Genomic DNA, 12,605 nt, shown 5'->3' with positions numbered 1-12,605 from the left:
CAGGTTGAGCCACCAAGCCCAGCCTCTAATTTTCAATTTTAATTTGTGTTTGGTGAGTTCTGGAATGAACATAAATTGAGACAAGCTTTCCAGAGGGCAATTTGGTGATTTTTTATGGAGGGCTTTAAGCACTTTCATCACCAATGCTATGGCCATTGCTCTACTCCAGCAGGCCATGCTCGCATTGCTTTTTGAATCTGGGCTCTTGGCAGCATCATTTATTATAGAATACATTGTGTTTGCTGGGTGCCCTCTAGAGTTGTATAGCTAGTGGCCTTGCCATTGATGTGTTCAACTCACAGCAGTCAAACCTAAGAAAATAAACAGAAAGTCACAGATAGATTGATGTGTAAGGATTTTTGTCCTGGCATAATTTACAAAAGAGTAAAAACTGTGAAACATCTTAAATTTCAATCAGTGGAGGAATAGCAAAATGAAATATTGTAAATGAATACAATGGAATTTTAAATAGTCATTTAAAAATCATGTGCCATTTAAAAATGACGTGGGAAAATATTTGCACAAGTTCATTCCAAAATTAAATTAGCTTTATTGTCTACAACTAGAAGAGTAAAATGCAGCTATTTAAAAGACTATACAATTGCCTTGGTAGAGTAGCTCATGCCTTTAATCCCAGCACTTTGGAAGACCAAGATGCGAGGACTACTTGAGGCTGGGAGTGTGAGACTTGCCTGGGCAACAGAGGAAGACCCCTATCTCTACCAACAAACAAAACAAAACAAAAAGCTGGATTGTGATGCAAAAGGACAGGATCCTTAGTCCCAAATAGTAGTCCCAAGCTACTATTTGAGACTAAAAAAAAATTAAAATTACACAATTAAAAAATAAATAGACACTAATAATTTTAACTCTCCAAGACAGACACTTTTGATATACATCCTAACAAATTTTTTTCCACATGAATGTTCATATACCCACATAGCATAAACTGCAAAAAGCAGACTGCTAAACTGCTAATCCCCACAGGGAAAGAAAGATAACAAAAGTATTAAAGTATTCCTTCACAGTGGAGGGAATATGGATAATTTTTTTCTTTTACTTGTCTCTTTTTTACCCCTAACATGTCTACAGTAAATATGAATTACTTTATAAGAAAAACATCTTAAATCACATAAATGCTATAAATGACTTTTTCTTACTTAACTTATGACTATTTCTTTCAGTGCTTTGAAGATGAAATATAAAAAAATAGACAATATCCCTTTTGCAAAATGAGAACTAACACTCATTAATCACTTTGCAGTCTTCCTCTTAATGAAAGCATGCAAATGAATATGCAAATGAGTTGAACTTCTATTATGAGACAGTGACAGGATGCTCTACAGAAGAGAAGGTAATGATAGAGTTTGAAAAATGGGAGTGCAGAGGAAGGCTAGCAGTGGTGGAAGGTTTCTATTCAATGTTCTAGAAGAGTTGTATTAATCTGATGGTGTTCTGTCTAACACAAATAAAATAAGATCACAAACAGCATTAGAAAACAAAAGCTAGTCATTGTGGAATGACACAGAGTGTAACAGAATGTTGATATGGAGACTCCAATCAAAATGAAAATGTATAAAGTTACAGTATTGTTCAGACTTCTTCATAAGTCTTGCCAGATCATCGTATTCAACTACTGACAAGTTTAGTCAATATTATCCATGTATAAATTTCCTAGGGCATTTTTTATCTGATATCATACATTTGTATCAAAATTTAAAAAATCTTTTCTACATTCCCAAATTTTGTCTACACAGTTACATACACTCACATGTCTAGAAATACAGATTGAGTAAACTCAATGTCCCTTCAGATGGTTAGCATTCAATAGACAAAGCTTCAATGTCACAAGAGGGGCTGAAGCATTAAGGTTCTTGAATATAACTGTCTCAAGGAGAATTGGACCTAGGCTTATAGAAAATTAAATTCCTTGGACAGGGCAGAAGAGTCTATGAGACAGCATCTATTGTGTTAATCCTGTTCCTGCCCTTTCATCTGGAAAATCAGAACAGCCTTCTGCCTTTAAATGGCTTGGGAAACCAGAACAAAGATAAATGCTCAGCTGAATTCTACAAACATGTTTGAAATTCTATTACAGGGAAGATTCTTAAGTTAGGGAAAGAAGATATAAAAATGGCAAAACACCATCGCTGCCTTCCAGAATCTTCCCATTGCATGAGGAGCCAGGTAGGAAAACAACTGCAAAATTTGGCAGAAATTTTTTAAGTGCTGAATTGGTGGCATAAACGCAGGAAGAGGAGATGAAGTGACAGTCCCTAAGAAAGGGCTGTGGTCACTATAACAGTGACAGTAGACCTCGTCATTCAAAGCAGGGCCTATAGTCCGGCAGTTTCAGATCAGCCCTGAACTTGTAAAGATGCAGACACTCAGACCCCATGCTAGACCTCTTAAATCAGCTGCTCTGAATCTGTTTGGGTGACTCTCCAGGTGATACGGATAGGCTCTAAAACTTGAGAAGCAGCATTGCTTTGAAGTACAGAAACCTGTGATACAAGAGGGTAGGATCCTTTTAATAGCACAAACCTTTTAAATCAATGATTAAATATGCTCATTAAAGAAACATTAGAAAATGTGGAAGAATACAAAAGGCGGAAAACACTATCCTAATGTCATAATGTCTTGGTTAGGGTTCATCAGGGAAACAGAATCAGTAAGAGAGAGATATATAGAAGAGAGATATACACAAGTATATAGACAGATTTCTAGATGGATAGACATACACATAGATAGATATATAGATGGGAGGCACATATAGAAATAGATAGATACATATGGATGATAAATAGGTAGATAGATAAGATATAGCTATATAGAGAGAAGAGATAGATATACAGTCAGCCTTCCGTATCTGTGGGGTCCACATCTGTGGACTCAACTGAGGATTGGAAAAAACAATAAAAAATAATACAACATAAAGTTATACAAATAATAACGATGCTTGACAACTAGTTATATAGCATTTACATGGTATCAGATATTGTAAGTATTCCATAAATGATTTACAGTATATAGGAGGATATTCACTGGTTATATGCAAATATGATGCCATTTTATATCAGGCACTTGAGCATCTGTAGATTTTGGTATCTAAGGGGTTCTTGGAACCAATCCCCCATGGATACCAAGGGACAACTGAATAGGAGATATATGTATATAAAGTATTTATAGGAGGAATATATATATAGGATACACACGCACACATACACACACACTTAGGAATCTACTATATATATATGAGAGAGAGAGATAGGAGGGGTTTCTTATAAACAATTGGCTCACTAATTATAGAGGCTAAGTCCCAGATCTGCAGGGTAAGTTACCATGTAAGAGACCCAGAAAAAATGATGGTATACTTCTTAACTGAAGGACAACAGGCTGAAAACCCAGGAAGAGCCAATGTTTCCATTTGAATCCAAAGGCAGGAAAAAGCCAGTTTGAAGGCCACCAGAAAGAATTTTCTCTCACTCCAAAGGAAGGGTCAGCCTTTTTATTCTATTCAAGCCTTCATCTGATTAGCTGGGATTCATCTCATTAGGAAGGCAATCTGCTTTACTCATGCCAATCTAAATGTTAATCGCATCTAAAACCACCCTCACAGAAACACCCAGAATAAGGTTTGACCACATATCTGGGCACCCAGTGGCTCAATCAAGTTGACTATAGAACTAGCACACCTGAATTAATCACTGTAAACATTTTAGTTTACTTAATTTGTTATCCTTTCCATTTCATCTCTGAGGACTGGGAGTTTATGTGGATGAGGACAAAATCTTTGGTATAAAGAGTCAGATAAAACACTTTTTGCTTTTATGCTGGATGGTGGGTGTGTTTACCTGTGATATCACCTTTTTCTGCACAAGCTGAGGGTTTCATTTTTAAACATTCAGAATACATGTGAAATTGTGGGGTTTTTTCTTTTCACCAAAGCATTTTTTTTTAAAGCTGCAGTGTAAAGTATTTCTCAGGCTTAAACATTACCCTTCAAACTCATCTGAGCTGGAAATCTCATTTCTAATCTTCTTTCTGATTAAGAAATGATACAGTAGATTAGCTGGGAAACATCTGCCTCACTGACAGCTGGTTGTTCTTGTGGGAGTGGTCCTAAAGTAAGTGCCTATTGTTTATGTTTATTCATTGAGAAGTTATATATATATAACACACATACACATACTTTTTTTTTGAGTCAGGGTTTCACTCTGTCGCCCAGTTGTAGTGCAGTGGCACGATTATGGCTCACCACAGCCTTGACTTCCTGGGCTCAAGTGAACCTTGAGTTTCAGCATCCTGAGTAGCTGGGACTACAGGTGTGTGCTATCAAGCCTGGCTAACTTTTTAAATTTTTGTACAGACGAGGTCTCGCTCTGTTTCCTAGGCTGGCTCAAGCAATCTTCCCACCAGGGCCTCCTATAATACTGGAATTATAAGCGTAAGCCACCACACCCAGACAGAGAAATATATTTTTAAAATCATGATGCAAACTAAAATGTGAAGAATTACCCCCACATTGATTGGGAAATGTTCGTCCTAATGTTGGATTATATTCTATTTTCTCACATCATGCTGTCTGTGGTGACAAAATCTTATAAAAGTTCTTGACAAGCATTTGACTCCCTCTTTCCTCCATGATCAGAGACATGCCTACAAAATCATGGAACAATATTAGCCCTCAACATTTCCAGCAGTATACTCTTCAACAGTATAATCTGTTACCAGATTATATCCAATTTTTCCCACTTAGGTTCCAAATCTTAGCAGCATACTGATAGTCTTTATTTTTAAAATGCTTTGTTAGGTCTCCACCCATATACATTTTGATTTTATTATTCTGGGGTGTGTTCTGGGCATTAGGATTTCTAAGAGTCCTCTGGGTGATACAAATGTGCACCCAGTTGCCGTAGGACCCTTTTTACTCAAAATGTAGTGATGTACCAAAACCATCACCTTTGGGCATGTCAGAAATGCAGAGGCCTGCCCCAGACCTGCTTAATCAGAATCTGCACTTTAACAAGATCTCTAGGTAGTCTGCAGATATAGTAAAGGTTACAGAGCCCTGTTCTGTGTGTTAGTCCTTCCCTTGAAATTAAATTCAGCTTTCACGAATAGGGAAACTCATTCAGGTAAAAATAGTTATTTTATTTAATGCCATACATTCCCCAAAGGTGACCAAATTATAATAGGTGTAAGCTGCACTATTTGAGTAAGTTTAAGAAGTACGAGTTCTAATTATGGAACTTCAAGTATCTAGAAACTGGATAGGATGGAGATTTTGATTAGGGGGAATTCTTGATTTCTTGAAATTCCTTCATTTGGACAAATAGTTTCTTGGTTTCCCTACACTATATTTGTCCCTGCCTGGCCCTTGGGGTCAGGAGCACAAGTCCTATGAGTTCTCCAGAGCCTGTCCTGCCCAATGGTTTATGCTTTAGACAAGGAAAAATGACAGTTTGTCCTAGGTTCAAACAGGAAAACATGAGTATTTAAAGAAAATGTATTTTAAAGACTTCATTTCTCACCTGAGGAAAGACTCAAAAAGAAAAATATTTACCAAAGAGCAGATTGAAAGTGCAAATGAAAACTAAAGGTAAGTGGGTTTTTTTTTGTTTGTTTGGTTTTTAGTGTGTTTTGGACTGAATCAGCCAAAACTGGGTTCAAATCTATGCCCATATATAGCCTTAATAAATTGTTTATCCTATCTAATTTTAGTTTTCTTAACCAAATAAAGTGGAGACGATAGTGGACCTAAAGCTAGGTTTGCTGTGCATTTTGATTAAGATGTTACGTAAGTTTTCTGGCCTCAGTGTCCCCAAATGGAAAACAGAGATAACGATTGTCACTTCAGGGTTGTTGTGAGCATATGATAATGTACAGAAAGTGCTCAGCATGGTCCTGGCACTCAGTAAATGATTATCATGTGGAGGATGATTTTTCTGTCTCACTAATGGTGGAGAACATGGTGAGAGTGGTAACAATATCACAGCAGTAGTAGCAGTCATCAAATGTGGGTTTCCATTCCTTCATCTTATAGGGACCAAATTTGGCAGAGTTTAAGTAATCTGCCTATACTTTTTATTTTTTTGTTTTTTAACTGAAATCTACTTTGAAATTCCACAGGATTCCCATTTCTTATCCAAGGAGGAGTCTGAGTGAGGAACTGTCCCAATATTAGAAGGCATCATCATCTTGTAGAGTGTGTGTGTGGTGTGTGTGTGTGTGTGTGTGTGTGTGTGTGTGTGTGTGGTGTGTGTGAGTGTGTGTGTTTGTGTGTGTGTGTGTGTGTGTGACAGAGAGAGAGAGAGAGAGAGAGAGAGAGAGAGAGAGAGAGGACTTGAGCAAACTTTTTTTATATTACACATGCTACTCCCTGAAGATTCTGATACCGTCTTAACATCCTTTTCTCCCCAGGAACGTCTGCAGTTCCTGTTGTACAGAATATTATCAAGTGCTAGTACTATTATTGTGGGGCATACTTTTTTTTTTTTTCAGCATAAAGACGAGGTCTGTTATTATCTTCAATTTGCTAGATGAGAAGACCAGGAATGAGAAAGGTTAAGTTCCTTGTCCAAGGTCACCAGACACAGCTGAATCAGGATTTGAATTCAAGTTTCTCTCCAAAGCCCAGGTCTGACTTATTATGTCTTAATATATTCTCAGATAGGTGATGTAACAAGAGGGTGGTAGGTAAGAAAAAAATTACTTTTGTGTCAGATCCTACTCTTCCAGACTACTCTGGAAAAGCAGGTGGAAGCATGCTATGCTTTGCTCTACAGAACAGAAACTGCTCAGAACTCCTAACTGGGCTTCTATGCTTTAGACACTATATTACATCTATTATTTCACTTGGTTCTCACAAACTCTGTAAATAGGGACTATTAACTCCATTTTAAAGATCAAGAAACTAGAATTAACGTGCTCAGGGTCATGCAGCTGATAAATGACAAACTAGAATTGAAATTCAGGTGTGTCAGACTCCATGGATACATATTAAACGTTCCCAGAATCATTTTTATGCCTTGTTTTACAAACAATCTGGACTATTTAGAAAATACTAAAATGAGATTGACCCAGATATTGTGTCTGTTAGCTTTCCTCCAATGCCCATTCACTCTTCCTTCTTTAAAAAAAAAAAAAAGATGATTTCTGTTTTGTTATTGAACCAATTGCTGCCACAGGAAAAGGAATGAAAATATTGATTCAGATTTTCTGGGGGTTGAGGGCAGAGAACATAAAGAGAACAGTATCTGCTTACTTTTTTGGGCTGACAGATAATACTGTGGAAGAGAAAATGCCAGTTACCTAGAAATAACTTTTGAGGCTTAATTTTGGGGGGTTTGCTTTAAAAAAAAAAAAAAAAGCAGCTGCTGAAAAGAAAGTTATCACAAGCATTCCCAATTAGAGATCATTTCTGTAGCAATTTAAAAACTTTGTCCCAGCTGAAATGTAAATGTCCCAGGAAAAAGTGGAGGTCATCATGTTGTAACATCCCCAAAGCAAAAATACCATATTCCTCATATCTTTATTCCCATGGCCTAGTATACTCCCTGGAACGTAGCGAGTGCTTAATCAACATGACTGAGTGAATTAACAAATGCTTGAATAAATGAACAGGTAGCTGGGAATAACCCGTTGGATACGATACCTTTATGAAAGCAAATTTTAATAGTAAAAGAGCATAAAGCCATAGGTACCCCCCAGAAGACTAGAAAAACAAAGTCACTTCATACTTTTGCCCAAAGCAGGCTTAGAGCTGTTTTCACTTTAGTTTATCTTAGATTTCTCTTAGGACATGGAGGGCAGAAAAGAGTTTTGTAATCTGAAATGTGAGGAAGCAAAGCCAGAAGGTGCAATATGCAGAATAAAACATATTCAATGTGTTTTCAAACTCTGTGCTGTTGTCTCTTCAGAAAACATCTGTGTGTGTGTCTTTCAAATCAAAGAGATTGTAGCTGATGGCATGGCTTAAGTGTGTATGCATGTGCGAGTCTGAGTCTCCCAAGCTAAGTGGCCAAATAGGAAACTCAAGGCAATACCCCTGGACCCCTCTGCAGTTCAGTGAGAAGATACCGGAATGAATACCTGTGCCAGCAGCGTGTGTCGCCACTAGGGGTCCCCAGCAGCAGGCGATGTGAACTGGAAATTGGGTAGCCGAGGCGGCCTCCCTTTGTCTACACCCCAGGTGTGGACTCTTTGTTCAGAGGCAGGGTTGCTACCTACGGCGACTTCTGACCTGCCTGCTTGCTAACCCCATCCTGAAGAGCCGGTGTTTTCTCTTTCTCAGGACTGGGTATCTTTATACTTGAAATAGAGCTTAAACTACAAAGGGAAATATTTCTCACCACAGCAAAGAGTATATTGATGTTGAGAAACTGATGACGAAAGGACCACTTTTCAAGCTACAGTAGAGTATTTGCTATAAAATATTTAAAGCTAGTTGACGAATAGCCCCACTATTCTCCTGTGAATGCTAGCCACTGGATTAATCTTGAAAGTAAGGAATACAGTATTTCATTCTGTGTTTAGCACAGGGAAAGGCAATGACCTTCACTAAGAAACACCCCAGAGTGCTTGCAGTGAGGGAGCTCAGCTCCGAGCAAGACAGCCACAGTTACCCTTATGTTTTCTTGTCTGCTTTTAAACTTCAAAGGGCGGGTGAAACAAAACAAACAAATTACACTATTATAAGAGCTACCCTGCAAACAATAAATTATGTGAGTTGTAACAGCTGGTGATGTTAAAGACCGGGATGAGGACTGCAAATATTTGCTCCATCAAAATTCTATTCTTTTGTTTTCATCACTTTCATTTTTCTTGTTCACAGTCAAGGTGCTGTCCTTACATGCCCATCAGTTTCTTTTTGTAGCCCAGATGTGTTACTCATAGTCTCAGTGGTCACAGCTACTGAGGTGGAAAGTAATTGGCATACCTGAGAACCATTTATGGATTCATTTGGTCCAGAGTTTGCTCATTTACTCAACAAACATCTATTGAGCCCCTATTGTGTGCAAAGCATGGGAGACAACAGAAGTGCTGGCCAGGCAAAGATCCTGCCCCCAGAATGCATTTAACAGACTAGGGAGATAAAATATGTACCAAAATTACCAGGAAAGCAAGACGGAACACAAGATCTACCACTTGAGAAGTATAGAAGAAGGATCAGAGGAATTCAATAGGAAAGCTGGTTTCTGGCTTACAAATTGGGAAAGATTTTCCAGAGAAGGAGTGTTCTGGTTACACCATCACAGTATGTAGGATGGGCCTCAGAAAGGAATGGCAGAGATCAGTGTTGGCTGTCCAAAAGCACAGGGCACAGCTGGAAAGGGTCGCATTTTGTGAAAGGGAGAAGAGAACTAAGTTTGGAAAGGGAAGTTTGAAAGACTTTGAATGCCAGGTGAAAGCTAAATTAAAACAAAATGATGATTTTTAATCTTAAGTAGACAAAATTATCCACAATTCTTTTTGTGTGTGTGTGTGTGTGTTGGAGTCTCACTCTGTCACCCAGACTGGAGTGCAGTGGCCGCTCCCGGCCACCGCAGCCTCGACCTGCTGGGCTCCGGCGATCCTTCCGCCTCAGCCTTCCAAGTAGCCGGAATTACAGGCATGAGCTACCACGCCTGGCTGATTTTTTGATTTATTGTAGAGATGAGGTCCCGCTGCCCAGGCGGGTCTCGAACCTGCGGGCTCAGGCAATCCACTACCTCAGCCTCCTGAAGGCGCGGGATTACAGGCTGAGCCACCGAGCCCGGCTCACAATTCTTTTTTATCCCATAAGTCTTTTAACGTTTGAAGAAAAAAGGCAGAAATGTCTAAAAAAAAAATGCTACTTTTCAGCCATTGCTTTGTTAAACTCTGGTGTGTCCACATGGCTCTTTGAGCTATGGCAGCCATGTTTCCTAGCTCTGAACCCCTCCCCTACCTTGGGAAGGTGAATCCTCTCTCTCTCTCTCTGATTTACTTTCCAAATAAAGTATATTTTCCACTCTAAAAAAAAAACACTACTTTTCAAGCACATCTAAGATCTCCACAGCACCGGTATTCTCTTTTCCACTGGCAAATAGGAATTATCCAGATAAAATTAACCCTACACTCGAATGAATAACATAATGAACACTTTTTTTTTCATTGTTTCATTTGGGGAAATACTTTGGAAGGTCCACAAACAGGTTCCTGAGCCCACCAAGAAGGAGGTTAACATTTTGTTTCAACCATCTCCTGCTGATTTACTGACATTAATCATGTTTGCAAGGAGCAACCAGCCTTTAGGCCTCTGAATCTAAGACAGATAATAGTGAACGATCATGCCTGCTGAGTTTTCTCCATTGGTTATGGCTTTAACAATCCAGATGATCGATCAACTTCCAGATTTTAGTTCTAATCCTGGAGTTTTCTATGTGTTCTTCAAAATAATGGGTTTCAAAATTACAGTCCCTCTCCCACCAGTAGGCTGGGCCTCCTCATCGGCCCCTCTCTGTTCAGTGAGCATGTTTGTCAGCCTTGTGTCCTTCTTCTGGTCTTGGCACCCAGAAGGAAAAAAACAAGTCTCAATCTTTTTCTACTTTTGTGCAGCACAGGGTGTCCTCAGGGTGGTACCTTTATTGCAAATACCCCTCTGTCTCTTCATTTGTCTTTGGGATAATAAAAATAATCTATTTCACAGGGCCGTGCTTTATGTTCTCCAACTAACTAAAGTTCTGTGAAGGAAAATACTGTCATTCAAACTGCATAAATAGAATCTGACCGCCTTTGTGAGACTTCAGAGGTGAATATTGAAACTTGTCGCCTGTTTCACAATCTGGGATGAGACATAGACCTGGGGCCGAAGATATGACATTACCCCTAATAGAACAGGTCATGGCTGATTTGTTATCTCCAGATGCAACGGAGAAAGTAAAAGTCGTTCAAACTATACATTCAATCCTTCAAGTGAACAATTTACAGTCATTTCTGACACAAACTTTATGCCAGGTACACTGCAGCTTTCCACATAGCATCTTGTTTAATCTTCACAGCACCCCAAGTTATCAGATTTCTGTGGCAGGTGAAAAAACTGAGACTGTCACATAGACCAAGCTTGAACCTAGGAATGGTCCTCAAAGCTCAGATGATAACAATCCTACTAGATGACATAGCCAAGTCAGACAGTCCACCATCGAAAGATCTAGAGGGAAACATAGATTACTAGTCAAACAAGTAAATGCTGCCTTCAATCGGAAGAACGCTGGGGAAACAGGAAGTTTCATTCTGATAGAAAGGTCAAGGGTGTGATGGGCCACATAACCCTGAAAGACTCCAGACTAGGCTGCATCAAGGCTGCAATGCACAAAAAGAAGAAAAATGGTGGTAGGGGTTTGGGAAAGTGGTGGTGCTTGGGTGTCCTTATACCAATCTGGGCTGTTTCAAGGTCCATGCCGATGAGGGTTAGGAAGACACAGTTCAATGTGGCTGGAGAGTGCTCACAAACCCTTAACCAGCCAGCAAACTGCATTTTTTTTTAAGGACCTTAATGGGAAGACACACTGGGATGGTATCCTGGAGGGAGTTTTAAAAAAATAGTTTAAGTCAACTAGAAAATGTAATGTGGGTGCATATTGAGATTACTTAACATTTATTATTCACTGTATGTTAGGTGCTTGGTTGATGTGGATCCCCCAGGGCTTGACTGCTGTTCTGTGTCACTCTTGATAATTTTTAAATTGACTATGTCCTTTTAACCATGTTTTAAAAAATTGAACTACCCCAATGTGAACACTTTCCATTTTGCTATATAATGAGAGTACTTTCATTCCTTTAATGTTTGCTTTTTCCTTTGATCTAACAATTTCTCTTCAAATTTCACAGTTTTCTGTTGCTTTAGGATTTAAAGAACCGATTAGCCTGCTGGGAGCGTGAAATAGACTTAAAAAAAATCTGCATGGTATTTCCTCCCAGTGAAATTAATTTAGGTTTAAATACAGAAGGGAGGTACACACCTTGTGCTCGAATGTCTTTCTCTCACACACCTAAGCAGTTCCTTATATTCTGAAGGGGCCCAGTCGGACCTGCTGCCAAGTCTTAGGTCTTTTGTGAGGCTCCTTTGCAAGGCGCAGTCGGAGAACGTCTTTCTCTTTGACACCCGGCTTTGTGTGGGCCTGATAACACATTTGGACGTCTCTATTTCCTTGAAGGCCAATAGACCAGCCGGGCACTGTCCGTGGCTGGGGTACTTAAGTGTAGCTGGATTGTCTTCCCGGGTGTTTTAGGAAACGCACCTTCTTGCAGGCCAGGGGCCGTCAGCTCAGAGCAACAAAGAATAATTTGGGGGGGAGTGGAAGGAGCTCCACAGCCGCTCTGGCATCCCAGGCCCCCTCCTGCCTCCGTGTCCCCAGGGATCCCGCCTTCGCCCCCCTGGAACCTCAGTCCCGCAGTCTCGCCGCTCCTGAACCCGGCGGGGAGCGGCGAGCCCCACCACCTTTCCCCAGCACCCTCCCTTGGCGTCCCCTTCAAACCCTGGGAGCGGCGTTGCGCACAGCAGGCGCGCCCGCCCCGCGCCCCCCGGCGGCTTCTCCAGCACCCCGGGGACCCGCTCCCTGTCCACCTCCCCCCGCCCTGCA

Source organism: Carlito syrichta, unplaced genomic scaffold (assembly GCF_000164805.1).
Source record: "Carlito syrichta isolate Samal-C Ts95f unplaced genomic scaffold, Tarsius_syrichta-2.0.1 Scaffold304782, whole genome shotgun sequence".
NCBI lineage: Eukaryota > Metazoa > Chordata > Mammalia > Primates > Tarsiidae > Carlito > Carlito syrichta.
Note: the sequence above shows the minus strand (reverse complement) of the source record.